General features: G+C 43.0%; 1 protein-coding gene across 7 annotated transcripts in view; it reads right to left on the bottom strand.

Moving 5' to 3' along the window:
- ATXN7L1 (ataxin 7 like 1) overlaps window positions 1–20,414 on the bottom strand; it is a 203,032-nt gene that overhangs the window by 55,264 nt on the left and 127,354 nt on the right. The window contains exon 1 of one of the 7 annotated variants that reach the window (XM_077835574.1): window positions 8,383–8,411. The exons of the other annotated variants lie outside the window; for them this stretch is intronic. The gene's annotated coding sequence lies outside the window, so the exon portion shown is untranslated. Of the gene's footprint in view, window positions 1–8,382; window positions 8,412–20,414 lie in introns of those variants that run through there. 7 annotated transcript variants of the gene reach the window in all.

Raw genomic sequence — 20,414 nt, 5'->3', positions numbered from 1 at the left:
ATCTGGTTGTGAAGCCCCAGCCCGTAGCAGCTCAGGCGCTTTCTGGGGGCCCGATAATCTGTGGCAGCCCCCAGAGAGAGTAAGTGGACCTCATGGCCTGCTGCATAAGGTTCTTCTTCAAGTACAAGTCTATAGCCACCTGAGATCTCTTCGTTACGTCTAAACCGTGATTAAAAAAAAATTCACAGCATTGAGTCTCAGACCTCGGGTCAGCTGACTTGGGCACACTAGAATTGGGCTGAACGGCTATAAAATTGAAATGTAGGGCTTTGAGACCCTCCTGCTTCGTAGGGTCTCAGAGCCTGGGTTGCAGCCCAAGCCTGAACATCTACACTGCAATTTTATAGCCCCACAACCTAAGCCCGTGAGCCTGAGTCAACTGACCTGGGCCAGCAGCGGCTGTGCCATGGGTCTTTTATCGAACAACCTGCAGATGAAGCACCTTTCCTTAATGTGCCCCTCCACAAAGCACCATAAACACTGAGTGTGGGAGTCACCAGTAGGGATAGCTACCCCAAATGATAAACAATGCTTAAAACCTGGTGAAGGCATCACATCAGGCAAAAAACTCTACTTACTACACTAAATAAAACCTTAAGGTACTGCTAAACTAACTATTTACATAAGAAAACCACAGAAACATCATGATAGAGGAAAGTGAGGTGAAACACCACACTGAACGTGCCAACTCAACCGTGGGCAGTGAGAAGAAACTAAGGGGGTAGCCATGGGAGGGGCTACAAGGCCGAAGGGTGCAAGCACCCCCCGAGGGGCATTGCTAAGGAAAGTTTTCCAACTGATGCGCTGGGCACCTGTATACCCAAGTGGAATACATATCTGCAACCACTTGAAGAAGAAATAGGTCTTGTCAAACAAACCTGATTTCATTCTTTGATTGAAACTTGTTATCAAAGTTTGGTTGATAATGCTAACTGTGTAGATGTAATACACTTTTCTAAGGCATTGAGTTAGTACTGAACAACATTAATTAATTACAAACTATCAATAAAACACATTAAATGATTAAGAACTGGCAAACCGATACTATTCAACATTTCCTCAACAATCTGGAAGTAAATATAACTGCAGATAGAATTTGCAAATGGCACAATGATACATGATGACAGGGCGGCCACACAGAATTATCTGGATCATGTAGTAAGCTGGGCTCATTGAAACAAAATGCATTTTAATACAGCCACATGCATCTAAGAACAATGAATGCAGGCTATATCTACAGAATGAGGAAATGTATTCCAGAAAGCAGAGATCCTGAAAAGAATTTAGGGGTCAAATGGACCAGCAACTCCACATGAGCTTCCAGTGCAATGCTGTGGCAAAAAAGGCTAATGCAATCCTTGGATAAACAAAGGAGTAGTGAGTAGGAGCAGGGAGGTTATTTCACCTCTGTTTTTGGCAGTGGGGAGACCAATACTAGAGTACAGTGTCTGCTTGTAGTGTCCACATTTTAAAAAGGATACTGGAAAATTGGAGAGGGTGCAGAAGAGAACCACAAAAATGATTTGAGGCTGGAGAAAATGCCTTCCAGTGACAGATTAAAAGGGCTCAGTATGTTTAGTTTGTTAAAAAGAAAAATGAGAGGTGATTTTATTATAGTGCATAACTACAGTACCTACACAGGTAGAAAATATTCAATATTAAATAGCTCTTTAAGCTCGTGGAGAAAGGCGTAACAAGAGCCAACGGCTGGACGCTCAAGACAGACAAATACAAAATTAGGCACAAATTTTTAACAGTGAGAGTGAATATCATTGGAACAAACTTCCAAGGGAAATGGTGGAGACATCTTTTCATGTCTTCAAATCAAGACTGGATGCCTCTCTGGAAGATATGCTTAAACCAAATACAAATTATGCTTTAGTTAAACACAGATTATTGGGCTCAATACAGAGGTAATGGAGTGAAATTTAATGGCCTGTGATATACTGGAGGTCAGACTAGATGAACTAATGGCCCCCGCATCTGGCCTTAAACTCCATGATTTATTAAAAAAAAAAAAGCAAAACCTTAGATGATATATGTGTGTGTGTGTGTGTATGTATATATATACATACACACACACACATATATCCACACACACACATATATATATATATATATATATAATGGATAACTCCTGTGGGTCTCTGAAATGCAGGCCCTAGTATTTGTTTGAAGTAATGCTGCTTCCTTTCTGTATACTTTTGAAGATGAAGTTTCTCCTACCACCAAGCGAAGACTTATGCTAGAACACCTGTAACTTTCATGCTTTCCCTAGTTTCAGTTAGTGCACATCTCCTTTCAAGCCTTTTATGGCCCCTAAATCAGTTTACTGTGCTTTTAGTACATTACCCATAAGAACTGCATAGACAAGAACCTACCGGGTCTTCTAGCATCCTGATGCATGAAACAAAGGATTCTCCATCTACGCTATTTTCTCATGTAATGTAATCTACACCTAAACATCAACCATTGGCACTCCTTAAATAGATTATTCCCATGACAAACTGCTTTAACAGTTAAGAATTTTCTCTTCCAATATTATTTTAGGTAAATTGTCATTTAGTTCCAAGCCATTGTTCCTTGTCATGCCGTTCTCAAACACAAATAATCCCTCTACTTTAATACTTCTCAGATATTTGTAGACTATTATAGTCACATCATACCTTTTCTTCAGGTTTTACCATTAGATCATTTTTGCCTGATATATTCTCACAATTTTATTATTTTTGTCAGCCATCTCTGGTTTCATTCTCAAGTCTCAGCCTCATCTCAAACCCTTTTAATCTCATTTTTTTAAATTAATACAAACAATTTTTCAAACCTCTTAAAATACCTAAAAGTAATCTTTAAAAACCCAAACATTTGTTGTTTGTTCTTCTGCACTTTTCAGTTTGTCTATAGCCTTCTTATTATATAACTCCCAAAAGAGCATACAAAATGTGGTCTAGTGGTTAATATAGGAAACTGGGAATCAGTACTGCTGAACTGTATCCCCAATTCTGCTACAGACTCGTTGTGTTAATTTAGGTATATCATTAAATCATATTTAGCCTGTTTCCCCATCCTTAAACTAGCAATAATGATGTTTATATGTCTCAAAGGGCTTAAGTTTCACTAACAGACAAGTGATCTGAAAACCCTTTAAAAAACAGTATAAGTTCAAATTATATATTATTATTATTATTATTAATACCATAGGTGTGTTTTTATCAGCTCTAGGTATCTCTGTAATCTCTTCTGATTTGTATTCTGTTTCTCAATTGATAGGAAGGCTGCCAGCTTCCCTGATTTTGACTAGGCTATCCCTTTACTTTCATTTTCAGCTCCCTCTGCCAGGCACTGGAGCCTCTTCTTAATTATGCCAGGGTGTGGGAGAGCTATTTGTGCGGTTTTCATATTCTCAGTTTGCTCCAGTATTATCTCTGTTTGCTCCACACTGCTCCTACATGTAATGGGGGAAGAGGAATGTTATTCAGAGGTGCTGTGGGAGCGAACTGGTGCAAGTCCATCATGAGCAGGGTCCCCAGACTGCTGGCAGGACTGGGAGGAGGTACTAGTAAACTACCCAGGAAGCTCAGAACTGAGCTGCGAGGGAGAAGAGAAGTCAGACCCAGGCCAGGTAATGGCAGATATGATTTCAGTGACAACCAGGAGAGGACAGCAGAGAGAGGTGAATACCCAACAGCTCTTCAGCTGCAGAGGAACAAAAGGAAGAATGCCCAGTACAGCAGCTGCAGCCTGTGTCAGGAGCAAAGGATTTGAGCCTGGTGAGATGGGTGTAACAGGTGTGCTTTGGGGTGGGGACATACAGGGCTTAACTGAACCTTGGCTGGAGTGCAAGGTGATAAACCCTAATGAGTGTCCCCTAGCATTTAGTTATCTTTGCTAACCGCTGCCATTTTACCCTAAAGCAGTGGTCCTCAAACTAGGGTGGGGAGGGAGCGCCACTCAGCCTCCTCTGCCCCCAGCTCCATTCTGGCCATGCCCTCGGCTGCAGCTGCAGCCTGGCTCTGCTCTGGGCTGTGCCTTGGCCCCCACCTTCCACTCCTGGCCATGGCTCCTCTCCCAGCTTGGGGTCAGGAGGCACAGACACATTCTATTACTGATAAAGGAGAGCGTGAGAGGAAAAGTTTGGAGACCACTGCCCTAAAGCCACAAATTGGGCTTTGTGCAAGGATCTTATGCTGCATGCAGCTTTGAAATTTAAACTCTTGGAAATGGTTTTACCACATACCTTGTGATATTTATTCAATTTTACATGTTTTATCATCATTTACCTACTAAACTTTTCCAAGAAAAAGTGTTAAAAGCAAAGTGATCAGCATGATGTTGATTTTTTGGGTTACCAAATTACTATTTCACTCCCCTGGGAAATATCCCTTGTATGTATTACTTACACTACAGGTATTCCTTCCTCCAAATTAAAACAGGGCTCCCTGCTCCCATCTGGAAGTATCAAAATTAACTGTTTCCCCTTGCTCTGTTTCTTTTCACTGGGAACAGAGATTGAGGAAGAAGGGTGGTGGATCCTATCTTCCCTGCTGGCTTTATTATGCTGTTTTTTATTCACTTGGAACAAACTCTTACAAGAGCCCTGGGCAACAGTTTCCTTCCCTGCTGTGCGTAATATATTGGGAGTAGTTATCACACCTTGTATCTTTGTACCTCTGCAATGCTGTCATGGAGAGCATAGTAAGGGATAATCCTTCCTCAGCACTGCTATAGAAAACATGGGTTCCCCACAATAAAAACTGCTTTGTCAAAGTGAAAGACTGTCTTCCATTAGTTCCTTTTGTGCTTTACTATTAGCCATACATCTTTCTTGCAACATGTCTGAAATATTAATCTCCGTTACTAGCATAAAAAGTTGCCTTGCTTTATGGAATATAATTATTTTGATATTCACAAGTCATACACTGCTGTCTGGCTCTCTGCAAACAGCCTCAAGGGTTATTTAATATTCTGCTTCAGGAAGGCTTTCTTTCTGGTTCACACCTAGATTTCATCTACCCCAGGATTAGCTATAGTTGACAAAAAGCAGTTACTGTCTTTCCAATGAAATCCAATCTTTCTTCTTTTATTCTGGGCTGAATTTCCCTTCCTTTTCAGAAATACCCAGTAGCTGGACGTGGGGTTGAGAAAGTGGGACACTCCATTGTTTTTATGCTACACTGTGTCCCAGAAAACTGGAAACATTCCTGTCTTCAGGGCCCAACTGGGTGTCCCTGTTACTTTTTACAATCAATCAAATAAATTAAATAAAATGCTGCTTTGTCCCAGTTCTGTGGCCCCTGCAGACACCCCCTGAAAGAGCTATCAGGCAGATGACCTGATGAAACTGATACCTGCTAAATGGGTGCACTTCAAACAACATCATTCATAAGACCAGTCAAATATTTCTGCCCTCCCCCCTCCAAGCAAGCAAGGTGACAAGATGTTCCAGAAACCCAAGAACACCCCAGGTTTTGAGGGCCGTCCCGTTCTTCCAGTTCAGTTTACTAAAATCCCTGTGTTTTTGTAATCCTGTCATAGTTGCCAGAAGCCTTGCTGTGTTGCGGCAGGATGGAGGAAATGGGGCAGTAAGCCTTTCCACCTCTCTGCCCAAACTCTCCCACCTTTCTGATCCCCACCTATCTCCCATGTCCTTCCACATGTTTCCTGTTAACAGAACATAACGTAAAAAAATTTGTTTTCACGCAACACACAGCCAAACACACTTTAACACTAATATATTTAGGGCTAACAGGGCATAACTGTGCTTGGAATCACTGTTTAGTAATTATTGTGCAGTATATTTCTAAACTAAGCACAATTATAAAAAAACACAGAAGCAACGATAATTCATACTACATGATTTAGGGGCTGTGGTGCTTTACTAAAGAAAAAATCTGGTTAAAATATACAACTCCCCCCCACACACACTTTGTCCTTGCTCAAAATAAAAATCAAAGTGAATATAATGTACTATATCAAATCGTTCTGAAAAAAAAAAAGTGCATCTTGAGCCACCATTCCAGTTACTTGTCAGATACAAAGGAACAATGGCTCTTTTCCACCATTGATGGGGCAGTTATCGGCTTACTCTACACACAAAGTTGTGCTTGTTAACTAAAGAGATAAAGTTAGTTTAGCTAAACCGCTGCAACTCTGTGCGTGGACACATTCCCTCAACGGTTTAAATCTGGCTTCCACTGGTTTAGCTTGTCCCATGTTAAACCAAAGCAGAGTGTTCCCATACTAAGGTCATGTCTACATTACAGACACTGCAGCGGCTCAGCTTCAGTGCTGGATGCTTACTATAGCAATGGATGGGAGGTTTCTGTTGTTGAGGTTAATCCGCCACTAAAGCGGTGGTAGCGAGGTCAATGGAAGAACTCTTCAGTTGATCTAGCCGTTTCTGCACTCCAGGTTAGGCTAGCATAATTACATTACTCACAAGTGTGAATTTTTCACACCTCCAAGTGATCTCGGTAGGTCAACCTAATCTTTAAGTGTAGAGCAGGCCAAAGTTGCATTAGTTTAGCTAAACTGATTTTACTCCACGTTTAGTTAAATTAATGTTAATTTTGTGTGTAGACAAGTCCACTGCGGCCTGTTTTTATGAGAAGAAAAGAGCAAAAAGTGTTATTGTCCTTAATCATCAAATGTTGTCATGTAGAAAGATGGAATTAACATTATTTTTAGTACTGAACTCCATACATAAGATTCAGCTTCATTGTGCCAGAGAAATAAAGGCAACTATGTAACACATTTCTGCCTGAAAAAGGAATCCACTCCCTATTCAAATTGATGGCTGTGGAGGTAGGTTTCTAAGGCCTGGTCTACTCTATGAAGTTAGGTTGATGCAAACCGCCTCGCGTCAACCTAGTTGTGCATGTGTCGACACTTAAATTTGTCTCCCACTGATGTGTCTTGTTATTGTGATGCAGTAACATGGCCTCCCTGAGCAGCACTGAGCCATGGTTGATGTACTGAGGTCTACCCAGCATGAGTGCAGACACTGTGCTACTTATGTCAACCCTAACAGTCCTCCAAGTAGCTGTTCCACAATGCCCAACACTGACCACTCTGGTCACAACCGTGAACTCCATTGTCCAGGTGTCGCAGAGACGTAAAGCCCTCCTCCCCCTTAAAATCTTGCAAATTTTTGAAATGCTCTTTCCTGATAGTCCAACTTGGCAAGACACCTAGCAGCTTGCAATTGTGCGCAATTGCCCAGCTGAACATGTCGGCTACACGCTCCAGACACACCCCCAGCTTGGAGTAGACAAGAAATATTGAATCTTCTGGACCTGTGGAGAGAAGAGGATGTGCAGACAGAGCCACAGACCAGCAGTAGAAACATTGGCATCTACGAGTTGATGCCATGGGGGATGCAGGAGAAGGGGTACAACGGGTCAGTGGCAGTGCCGACTGAAAAAGAAAGAACTGCAGCAGGCATACCGTAAGGCCAAGGAGGCCAACAGTCGGTTCGGTGATGAGCCACATATTTGCTGCTTTTACAAAGAGCTGTGTGCCATAATTGGCAGAGACCCCACTAGCACCCCACACAACACTGTTGATGCTTCTGAAAAGCCTGACTCTCACACTCCTGTTGTGAACAGCGAGGACATGGAGAAGGAGCAGAAAGAGAAGGAGGATGGGGAACAGGAGACCAGGGATGGGGTCCAGCTATGCCATTAGCCAGGACCTGTTTGAGATTCTAATGCAGTCCAGTCAGTCCCGGGAGTTGAGCATAGGTGAGCCCAGTGCAGGGGAAGGAACCTCCAGTAAATGTGTAAATGTATTTCCCATCTGTCCCAATTGCTTTTCATTCCCCTGTACAGTTAGGCGTTTGGGGCATGTGGAGCAGTTTGTTTATGTACACTGGGATGTCCCAAGAGATTTCAATAAAACTTTCATGGAGGTTCTTTGCAATTCTCTGCCAAAGGTTTCTAAGGAGGGCAGCCTTATTTCTTCCTCCCTGGTGGGACACTTTCCCACACCACTCAGAGATAACTTCAGCAGGTAGCATTGCAGTAAACAGGCTAGCATCACATGGGCCCACACAGCTTCAGCATACCAGCAGCAGCTGTGCTCTTGGTGCCTTTGTCACCCTTGGGAGTGAGATAACAGCCAAATCACCACTGCCTGTGGAAAATGGTGCCAGTACGCAGTGCCATTTCCCTGTTCTCATGCAACTGAGCAATTCCCTCCTCATTTCCCTCGCCCCTGGTGGCCCATACTCACCAGGGCAGAAGCTGTGAGTGGTGCAGTGCACAAGCAGTCCCAAGCAGAAGTGTCAATAAGCAAGCCTTGTTTAAAACAAATGGGAAGCAAGGGAAGGGAGTTCTGAATCTTAACTTCTGCTTTCCATTGTGACTATATTGACAGTGTTACCTCTGTGTGTTTTATCTGTAGCTGCTGCCGTTGTGGCCTTGAGGGGGCTCCCCTTCCACACTCGCAGAATGCCTGAGTCAGATAAGGAGGAGAGAAAAGAGGACTTGGGATGACATGTTCAGAGAGATCCTGCAAGCCAGAGCTGCATCAGACAAGAGTAGAGGCCTGGAGGGTGAATGTTGCAAACTGTCTGAAGAAGGAAAGAGCAGACAGAGAAAGGCCCAGGAGTCACAGCAGCAAAAGGAGAGGGAGATGTACCAGGACACAACGGGATTTCTCCAGCAGCAAACACAGATTCTGCACACTCTTGTGGACCTACAGGTTCAACCACCGCAGGTTTGCCTCCCTTTTCAGTCCACGGAGAACTCCATTATAGCATCTCCCTGCACTCCTCTTCAACATGCCACGTCGCATCAGGGGTTACATCCCAACCCCAACCACACCACAGCAGAGGACATTAAGGACAACCACAGCTTCATATACACTGACCTGAAAGAGCCACAGTTGCTATACATGTAGCGAAAATGGCCATAAATGTTCTTTCCCTTTCTTAAGCTCTATTCCATAATTTTATTAAGTTTTAAATGTATTTACTCTTAACTTGGACAGAATTTTTTTAACTGGTTTCATTACTCAAAATGTTATTGTTTGGAAAACAATTCATCTTTACTAGTTCATAACATATGCTGCCGAATGCCTAGCAGTACTGAAAGCACCTACTAGTTATTGTACAACGTGACAGCTCATATGATTGGTGAAAAAAACAGCATAATAATCATAACTGTACAGCATCCATCACAAAATTAATAGGAGCATTGACTGCATTATATTCATAGGTGTCTACCAAGCACCACACCATTTCTAGTAGGTTCCAAAACACCACTATGCACTACTCTGGCTCACTGTTAAAGTGCTCTTTCAAAGTCTCCCTGAGTCCTATAGCTCCACACTGAGCTCTTCTAATAGCCCTCTGGTCTGGCAGTTCAAACTCAGCAGACAGCCACCCCCACTCCATTCCAGTAGCAACTTTTCCCCTTTTGCTTCACAGATATTATGCAGGACACAGCAGGCAGCTATAATCATTGGGATGATTTTTTCAGAGACCCAATCTTGTGAGTAAACACCATCAGCATCCCTTCAATCTAGCAAGAACACATTCAACTGTCATTCTGCACCTGCTGAGCCAGTGGCTGAATATTTCCTTGCTGCTATCCAAGTGGCCGATGTATGTCTTCATAAGCCAGGGGAGCAAGCGGTAGGCTGGTTCTCCAGGATCACTATTGGCATTTCAACATCACCAATGGTAATCTGCCTGTTGGGAAAGGAAGTCTCTGCTTGTAGCTTTCTGAACAGTCCTGTGTTCTTAAAGATGTGAGCATCATGTACCTTACCTGAGCAGACAACAAAAATGTTGGTGAAGTGTCCCAGTGATCCACCAATGCTTGACTAACCAGAGAAAAGTAGGCCTTTCAATTGATGTACTCCGTGGCAAGGTGGGCATGTGCCAAAATAGTGGTATGAGTGCCCAACCACTGTTCGGGAACACCACTGCTGCAAATCCATCCACAATGGCCTGCACGTTGCCAAGAGTCACAGTCATGCACAGCAGGAGACAGTTAATAGCCCTGCACACTTGTATGACAACAGATTTTCCAACTCCAAAATGATTTCCCACTTAGCAGGAGCAATCTGGTGTGGCAAGCTTCCAAAGTGCGATCACCACTTGTTTCTCCACAGTCAGTGCAGCTCTCATTCTGGTGTCTCTGCACTGGCGGGCTGGGGTGAGCTCGGCATACAAATCCAGGAATGTGGCCTTATGCATCCGAAAGGACTATTTAGACAGTAATTAGAAGATCAAGTTTTTTCCCGGCGTTGTGTAAGAGGGTCAGACTAGATATTATAGTGGTTCCTTCTGGGCTTAAAATTTGTATGTCTATGTTAAAAAATTATTTTCTACCTTTCAGAAACACCTGTCACCAAGAGACCTTCCACATCTATGTCAGAGTCCAGAGGACTATTTTCCCAGCCTTTCAATTTTGTTGCCCAACATTGCAGAACTTTAAGCAAAATAAGGAACCAATCACTTCATTTCTGGGCCCCTTGAGGCCCTGGGACCAAGAATCCAGCCAAAGTTTCTGCATAGCAGCACAGAACCCAATTCCCTATGCTAGAGATCTTTAAATTTTAACGTTCCTGAAACTTAGCAAAAGAAAACATTGGGCACCCAGCTGAAGTATACATTCCAAAAAGCAGGTGGATAAAGTCTCCCCTTGCAATAATCTTTTATTTTTTTAAAGATGCTTTTTGAAAATATATTTTAAATATTTGGAGAGGAGAGCCATTACTCTTGCCCTCCCACAAATTTCTTCTTAAGACCCAGCTGTACCCAGTGTGACAGGGTCGGGCCAGATGGCTACAGGAGAGTGACAGAAGGCAGATATATTAGCCCCAGGTTAAGTAGGCCCCTTTTCCCTGGGTAAGGTAACAGGGAAGGTTCCAGAACAATCAGGAACTTTCTGGAAACAATTAAGGCAGTCAGGCTGATTAGAACACCTGCAGCCAATCAAGAAGCTGCTAGAATCAATTAAGGCATGCTAATCATGGCACCTGGGTTGAAAAAGGAGCTCACTTCAGTTTGTGGTGCATGCAAGGAGCTGGGAGCAAGAGGCACAAGAAGCTGAGAGTGAGAAGGTGTACTACTGGAAGACTGAGAAGTACAAGCATTATCAGACATCAGGAGGGAGGTCCTGTGGTGAGAATAAAGAAGGTGTTGGGAGGAGGCCATGGGAAAGTAGCCCAGGGAGTTGTAGATGTCATGCAGCTGTTACAGGAGCCACTGTAGACAGCTGCAATCCACAGAGCCCTGGGCTGGAACCCGGAGTAGAGGGCGGGCCCGGGTTCCTCCCATCACCCCAACTCCCTATTTGATACTGGAGGAGTTGAACTGGACTGTGGGTTCCACCAGAGGGGAAGGTCTCTGGCCTGTTCCCTGATCCACTAGGTGGATCAGCAGAGACTGCGGGGATTGTTCTTCTTCCTTTCCCCATGCTGTCCAGTGATGAGGCTAACTGAGTGAATGGCAGATTTGAGCCATGAAAGTGGCCAAACTGAGGGCTCCCATGAACCTCTGAGGCGAGAAAATCCGCCAATAAGTGCAGGACCCACCAAGGCAGAGGAGGAACTTTGTCACACCAGCTTAATGCCAACCAATAAAGTGCTTAATAACGATGGCTAGACTGACTGATGATTAGTGATTCATTAAAGATCTCTTGTTCGCTTATTTAAAAGAAAACTGCAATGTCAGAAAATTATACAACTAGCTAATATACACAATTCTGGCTTTCTATTACTGCCAAACTTGTTTCCCTACACTCACTTGCATTGTGATCTTTACCCAAGTTACAACCTGTCCCAGTCTAGATTGTAAACTTTTGGGGGCATTATCTGTCATTTATTTTAGATTTGTTCAGCACAACGAGGCTCCAATCTTGATGGGAGCTCTGGGCCTTACTGCACTAATACTCTTTGAAACACTGCTAGATTAAAGCGCATTAATTAAATGTTAATGAGCGCCAGCAGAGTCCATATGGACAGGTAGTCTGTGGCAGGCTGGTGCAGGGTAGATTCACATCCCCTTGTGCCACCCACTAATTGTTCATATAGACAAGATCTTACAATACTACAAGAAAAGAACAGTAAAACTGTCAACAATAATGCAAAAATATTGTCAATAATTCAGAAAAGGCAAAAGTAACAAATATTCTATTCTGTATTTGGAAAGAAGCTGAATGATGTATTTACATCCTATAGTGATCATCAAATAGTTCCTATTCCAACAGCAACTACCAGAGGATATTAAACAGCAGCTACTAAAGTTAAATATTTTAAAATCTGCTGGACCAGACAACTTTCACTCAAGAGTTAAAAGAGTTGGCTGAAGAGCTCTTTGAACTACTGAAGCTCATCTTCAGCAAATCTTGGGATACTGAAGAGGTTCTAGAGGACTGGAAAAAAGCTCATGCTGTGCCCATAAAAATAGGATAACCCTGGAAGTATAGACTGGTCAATGTGACACTGATTCTGGGTAAATATCTAAAGAATTAAAAGATAGCATAATTAACATGTCAACATATTTTTATGGAAAATAGAGGCCTTAAAAACAACTTGATATTGTTTTTTTGATGAGATTATAAACTGGGTTGACAAAGATTACTGTTAACATAATATAATCTGATTTAGTATGGTACAATGTTCTGACTAAGCAATTATTACTATCCATAATCTTTGTAGCCCATATTAAATGGATTAAAAATGGCTAACTGATGGATCTCCAAATGTCACTGTAAATGGAAAATCATTATCCATCAGGGGTTTCTTGTGGGGTCCTGCAAGTTATATTATTGGTGAAATACTAATCTATAGCTTTACCATTTTGGAAGAAAATATAAAATCACTGCTAGTAAAGTTTGCAGCCAACAAAAAAATTGGAGTAGTAAACAAGAACAGGTAAGTTTTACAGTGAGATGTGGATTGCATGGTAAGATAGGCTTATTTAGACATGTGTTTTAATGCAGCCAAATGCAAGATCATGAATCTAAGAACAAAGAATGTAAGCTATACTTGTTTGACAGGGGACTGCATCATGGAAGACTGCAGCTCCAAAAAGGACTTGGGGATCACTGTGGATAACCAACAAAACATGGAATTCCCCGAGTGATTCTGTGGCTAAGAACATAAGAATGGCCATATTAGGTCAGACCAATGGTCCATCTAGCCCAGTGTCCTCTCTCCTAACAGCGACCAGTGCCAGATGCTCAGAAGGAATGATCAAAACAGAGCAATTTACTGAGTGATCCATCCTCTGTCATCCAGGCTCAGCTGCTAGCAGCTGGAGGTAAAGGGACACTCAGAGCATTGGGCTGTGCACCTGACCATCCTGACTAATAGCCATTGATAGACCTATCCTACATGAATTTATCTATTGCTTTTTTGAGCTCAGTTATACTTTTGGACTTCATAACATCCCCAGGCAACGAGTTCCACAAGTTGACTGTGCATTCTGTGAAGAAATACTTCCTTATGTTTGTTTTAAACCTGATGCCTATTAATTTGATTAGGTGGCTCCTCATTCTTGTGTTATGTGAAGTAGTAAATAAAACTTTCCTATTCACTTTCTCAGCACCAGTCATGATTTTACAGATTTCTATCATATCTCCCCTTAGTTGCGTCTTTTCTAAGTTGAACAGGCCCAGCCTTTTTAATCTCTCCTCTTATGGAAACTATTCCATACCCCTAACAATTTTTGTTGTCCTTGTACTGTCTCCAATTCTAATGTATCCTTTTTGAGTTAGGACGACCAGAACTGCACGCAGTATTCAAGATGTGGGCAGACCATGGACTTATATACAGGCATTATGGTATTTTCTGTCTTATTATCTATCCCTTTCCTAATCGTTCCTAACATTGTGTTAGGTTTTTTGAGCACCGCTGCACACTGAGCAGATTTTTTCAGAAAACTGTTCATGATGACTCCAAGATCTTTCTTGAGTATTAACAGTTAATTTAGACCCCATCATTTTGTATGTATAGTTGGGATTACATTTTCCAATGTGCATTACTTTGCATTTATCAACATTGAATTGCATCTCTTTGTTTGTTGCTCAGTCAGCCAGCCAGCCAGTTTAGCAAGATCCCTTTCTAATTCTTCACAGTCAGCTTTGGACTTAACTATTTTCACTGATCTTGTATCGTCTACAAACTTTGCCACCCCACTGTTTACCCACTTTTCCAGATCATTTATGAATATGTTCAACAGCTTTGGTCCCAGTACAGGTCCTTTTGGGGACCTTATTTACTTCACTCCACTGTGAAAACTGACCATTTATTCTTACCCTGTGTCCTATCTTTTAACCAGTTACTGATCCACGAGAGGACCTTCCCTCTTATCCCAGGACTGCTTACTTTGCTTAAGAACCTTTGATGTGGGGACCCTTGCAAAGGCTTTCTGAAAATCAAGGTACATTATATCCACTGGATCACCCTTGTCCACATGCTTTTTGACCTCCTCAATGAATTCTAATAGATTGGTCAAGCATGATTTCCCTTTACAAAAACCATGTTGACTCTTTCCCAACATATGTGGTTTATCTATGTGTCCGATAGATAAAGTCTGTTCTTTACCATAATTTCAACTATTTGCCTGGTTTTGAAGTTAGGATTACCAGCCTGTAATTGCCAGGATCACCTCTGCAGACTTCAAATCAAAAAAGTCAATGTTACATTACCTATCCTCCAGTCATCTGGTACAGAGGCTGATTTAAGTGATAGGTTACATTGCACAGTTGGTAGTTCTGCAGTTCTATAACTGAGTGCCTTCAGAACTCCTGAGTGAATACCATCTGGTCTTGGGGACTTACTACTGTTTAATTTAACAATTTGTTCCAAAACCTCCTCTACTGACACCTCAGTCTGGGTCAGTTCCTCAGCTCTATCACCTCAAAAGAATGGCTCAGGTGTGGGAATTTCCTTCACAACCTTTGCAGTGAAGACTGATGCAAAGAATTCATTTAGATTCTCCACAATGGCCTTGTCTTCCTTGAGTACTCATTTAGCACCTCGATTGTCCAGTGGCACCAGAGACTGTTTGGTCGGCTTCCTGTTTCTGATGTAGCTCGATTTTTTTTTTTGCTGTTAGTTTTCATGTCCTTAGCTAGTTGCTCTTCAACTTCTTTCTTGGTCTGCCTTATTATACTTCTATACTTGACTTGCTGTAATTTACATTCATTTCTATTTTCTGCCTTGTCTACACTACAAAGTTTTGTCGGCAAAAGCTGCCTCTTGCCAACAAAACAGGGGAAGTGTACACACTACAAAGCTACTTTTGGAAGCAAAACTCTGCTGTTTTGATGACAAAATAAAACCTCAGTGAGAGTCATAAAGTCTTTTGCGGCAAAGATAAAGCAACAAAACGTCAGTACAGACACTGCTGTTTGTTCTGTCAACAGAACTGGCTTCCACCAGTATTCCACCATGCCTGCTGTGACCGCCACGATCATTGTTTTGATCTCTGCTGTCCTGCATGCGCCCCTCCCCTTTCAAAGCTCCGGGAAGTATCTGACAGCTGAGCGTGCTGCTCCGTTTGGGGAACAAAGAGCAAATCTTTGGAATGCTCCTGTTCTGCCCTGCAATAGGAACACAGAGGCAGGCAGACTGCTGCTGCAGGGAGCGGGAGTGAAGGGTGGGAAAGGGGGGTGGGGGGAGAAGAGAACAGAACTGCTATGCTGTTTTGACATTCCTCAACATGGAGAGCTCACAGAGCTGCTGAGGATGCCTCTCCAGGCAGCTGAGAAGGCTGTTGAAGAACTTGAAGGGAATCACAGAACCATAGGCAGGCAAGCAGGGCTGCTTCAGGAGAGACTACTATGCCGAGCACAGCTGGGGGCTGACATACGGGGGGTGTCCCCCTCCTCCTGCCTCAGGAAAGGTTGGTCAGCCTGCTGTCTCCCCAGCTCCAGACAACCACTCCCCTCTCCTTCTCTGCACATGCTTCTGTTGAAAAAGCAGCTGACAATATACTAAGATGCCCCTGGAATGATGGGATTGAGAAACCTGCATCATGTGACACTCTACCTGCCCCATGAGGCATTGCAAACCCTTCCCAAAGCACCCTGTGGGCCAGTTGCATAGTGGGATAGCTACCACAGTGCACTACTCTCTGTGTCAATGCAAGAGCTGTTAGTGTGGATGCGCTCTGCTGACACAAAGAGCTAGGTGTGGACATGCAACCGCAGTTTTAATTAAAGCAACATAACTTTTGCCGACAAAACTTTGTAGTGTAGACAGGGCCTAAGACTATGTCTGCATTAGAGAACTTACAGCAGCACAGCTGTACCAATGCAGTTGTGCCACTGTAAGATCTCTCATGTAGCTGCTCTATGCCGACGGGAGAGAGCTCTCCCATGGACATAATTAAATCACTCCCAACAAGCAGTGGTAGATATATTGGCGGGAGAAGTTCTCCCGCTGATATAGCACTGTGCACACTACCACTTATACTGGTGAAACTTATGTCGCCCAGGGATGTGTTTTTTCACACCCCTGAGAGACATAAGATTTGCCAACATAAGTAGCAGTGTAGACATGGCCTTTGATTTGGTTTCCAATTTTTAAAAGATGCCTTTTTGCCTACAACTACCTCTCTTACTCTGCATAGTCATAGTGGCATTTTTTTGGGTCCTCTTACTCTTTTTATTTTATGTGGGGAATACATTTAGTTTTAAAACACCATAATAGAGGCCCCCACTGTCTCCATGCATCTTGCAGGCATTTCACGCTTGTGACTATTCTAGGATGACCAGACAGCAAGTGTGAAAAATCAGGATGGGTGTGGGGGTTAATAGGCACCTATATAAGACAAAGCCCCAAATATCAGGACTGTCTCTATAAAATCATTTGAGCATAAGCTTTTGTGAGCTATCCGATGAAGTGAGCTGTAGCTCACGAAAGCTTATGCTCAAATAAATTTGTTAGTCTCTAAGGTGCCACAAGTACTCCTTTTCTTTTTGCGGATACAGACTAACACGGCTGCTACTCTGAAATCTATAAAATCAGGACTTCTGGTCACCCACTGTTCCTTTTAATGAGCCTCCTCATTTTTGCATAGTTCTCCTTTTTAAAGTTATATGCTACTGTGGTGGGTTTCTTTGGTATTTTCCCCCTACAAGGATGTTAAATTTAATTACATTATGATTGCTATTACTCAGCAGTTCATCTATACTGACCTCTTGGACCAGGTCCTGTGCTCCACGTAGGACTGAATCAAGAATTGCCTCTACTGTGATCCTAGGGGAATGTGGAGTAGCAGTAAGGAGGTGGTATTACCTCTGTATACAGCATTAGTGAGACTGTGAACGAATGGGACAAGTCTAAATTATGAACTGCGCTTTGTATTATATACTGAACAGATGTCTAATCTTGCCTGACAGCAGCATATTGTACCACGTTACAGACACCACCCCTATCCAGGAAAGATTCTTGATACCTTGTTGAAGGAGTATCACAAGGAAACTATCAAAATGGGCAATCTAGGGCCCTGACTTAGATTGTCTCTCAGCTGCTGACCTGCCCCTCTGGAACAATGATTTTCCTATACAGGGGATATGTAGATGGGGCAAGCATGACAAGGTGGACGTGGGGCTGGACTTCTCAGTTGGACACATGGCACAGAGGAGAGATCATCCTACTTAAGAATAAATTCTGCTCTGTGCAAGACAGTCGACCACTGCCACACATAAGGAGAACTTGCAGGAAAGAGTGACCAGGATGGACTCATCTCAGCCTAACAAACCTCAGACTCACAAGAAGAATGAGATCAGAATAGGGGTGGATGTGTCCCAGAACTTCCGCTGTTTAAGAAGGATGAATTCGAACTGGAACAGGTACAGAGAAGGGCTACTAGGATGATCCGAGGAATGGAAAACCTGTCTTATGAAAGGAGACTCAAAGAGTTTGGCTTGTTTAGCCTAACCAAAAGAAGGCTGAGGGGAGATATGATTGCTCTCTATAAATATATCAGAGGGATAAATACCGGAGAGGGAGAGGAATTATTTAAGCTCAGTACCAATGTGGACACAAGAACAAATGGATATAAACTGGCCACCAGGAAGTTTAGACTTGAAATTAGATGAAGGTTTCTAACCATCAGAGGAGTGAAGTTTTGGAATAGCCTTCCAAGGGAAGCAGTGGGGGCAAAAGATCTATCTGGCTTTAAGATTAAACTCGATAAGTTTATGGAGGAGATGGTATGATGGGTTAACATGGTTTTGGTAATTAAATATTCATGGTAAATAGGCCCAATGGCCTGTGATGGGATATTAGATGGGGTGGGATCTGAGTTTCCCAGGAAAGAATTTTCTGTAGTATCTGGTTGGTGAATCTTGCCCATATGCTCAGGGTTTAGCTGATCGCCATATTTGGGGTCGGGAAGGAATTTTCCTCCAGGGCAGATTGGAAGAGGCCCTGGAGGTTTTTCGCCTTCCTCTGTAGCATGGGGCATGGGTCACTTGCTGGAGGATTCTCTGCTCCTTGAAGTCTTTAAATCATGATTTGAGGACTTCAATAGCTCAGATATAGGTGAGAGGTTTTTCGCAGGAGTGGGTGGGTGAAATTCTGTGGCCTGCGTTGTGCAGGAGGTCAGACTAGATGATCATAATGGTCCCTTCTGACCTTAGTATCTAGTATCTATGAAGATCTGTAACTCTCGGGCACTCAAAAACTTAAGTCTCCGCTTAAGAGTTTCTTCTGCTAAGCTTGTGTTCCTTGCTTTCCTGCCACATTGTCACAGAAGGGGTTTAACTAGATGCTCAGAGTGTCCATATTGTAGGTGGAGCTCTGAGGGAATATGTGTAAGTGACTGGGGGACTCAGGAGGTCTCAGACATCCAGACATCTACTGCAGCTGTGCAATGGTGTCCCATATCCCAAGAAAGGGTCAGATAAGAGGTCAGAGCCTAAGAGCATGTATTATAGATCCAGAGCTAGCAACAGTGAATAGATTCGGCCCAGACCCAGGTGATCAGAAAGCTTATGGGACCAAGCAATTGGGTTGACTGAGAAGAGATTAGTGACTGTCTTTACAATTATTAAAAGTTATTATTTAAACCTATTTATACTATTTTTTCTTGATTGGATATTTATTTCTACAAGGTATCTTTTGTTCAATCACAAGTTATCGGCCCGATCCAGGATTGGTTGAAATCCTATGGCCTGTGTTATGCAGGAGGTGAGATTAAAATACTGTAAATGGTCCTGTCTAACCTTAAAATCTGTATGAATAATTTCTCCTTAAGAAAATCGAAACCATCTACTGAATATTCAGTATCTTCTAATACTTCATAATCAGACCTTCTTTTCCTGCGTTCCAAGTAAAAAGAAAAATCAGTCCTCACTTTCCTGAAGCTTGCACCTTTGCCATGGAAGATGCTGGAACCTGCACAGGAAGACCAGTATTAAAACGTGTGTGTGTCGGGGGTGGGGGTGGGGGTTGGGGGTTGTTTTTTTTGGAGAAGCAGTGTGATCTTGCATGCTAAACACAAGACTGGGAGAAAAGATCCCAGTTCTAATTCTGACTCTGTTACTGACTTGCTATGTGATACTGGGCAAATCCTTTAACCTCAATATTTCTCAGTTTTTCCATCTGTAAAATGAGATTACACAAGACTTCCTTACCACCACACAGGAATGTTGTAAGGACTAGTCAATGAACATGTCGGCGGCTTTTTAGATAGAAGCACTAAGTGTTATCAAATGCTACTACACTAATTCATTAAATGAACTGATTTATCTTCTCTATCTTCAATAAATGTTTCCTATTCTGCTTTGGTGGAAATGTTTATTTTGCTTTAGAACTTTTTGAATAAAGCCAGCCAGATGAACATGCACTGGGCATGCTGTTCTGCACTAGACTTTGGTTAATTTATGGAAGGCCATCTGCTGGCACTGTGAAGGACATGAATTATGGCTAACAAATGGTCTGTCATAGGGTCATAAGAACATAAGGTCTATACACCTCTGCTGGTTTGGCACCCAAAGAGTTAACAAAGTAACTGCCTGTCTGCTCAGCCAGAACTGACTGGCAGCCCCACAGCAGCTCTGAAGATAAGAAGGCTGCAAGGGAGGAGAGCAGGTCAGCTGCCAGAGAGGCAGAAGCATTGCAGAGAGTGGCTCCCTCCCGCAGACTGGTGAGAAGCTGTCAGACAAACCAACACTCCAAAGAGGGGGAAGCAAGACAAGGCTGGGGAAGCCAAGAGCCGAGGAGAGGTAGGAAGAAGCTCAGGGAGCAGCAAGGCACTGAGGAGGACTGGTTTGGGCTGTTCCAAACAAGGTCCCTGAGCTGAAACCCAGTGGAGCAGGAGGACCTGGGTTCCACTACTAACTCCAGCCAGGGGCTTTTGGGGAAAAAAAGTCTTAAATCCAGGAAACCTAGGGCTGATCAGTCCCCACTAGAGCCACTAAATCTCTGACTCCCCATAACCC

This window comes from Eretmochelys imbricata, chromosome 1 (assembly GCF_965152235.1).
Source record: "Eretmochelys imbricata isolate rEreImb1 chromosome 1, rEreImb1.hap1, whole genome shotgun sequence".
Classification (NCBI taxonomy): domain Eukaryota; kingdom Metazoa; phylum Chordata; order Testudines; family Cheloniidae; genus Eretmochelys; species Eretmochelys imbricata.
This window is presented reverse-complemented; position numbering and strand designations above follow the sequence as displayed.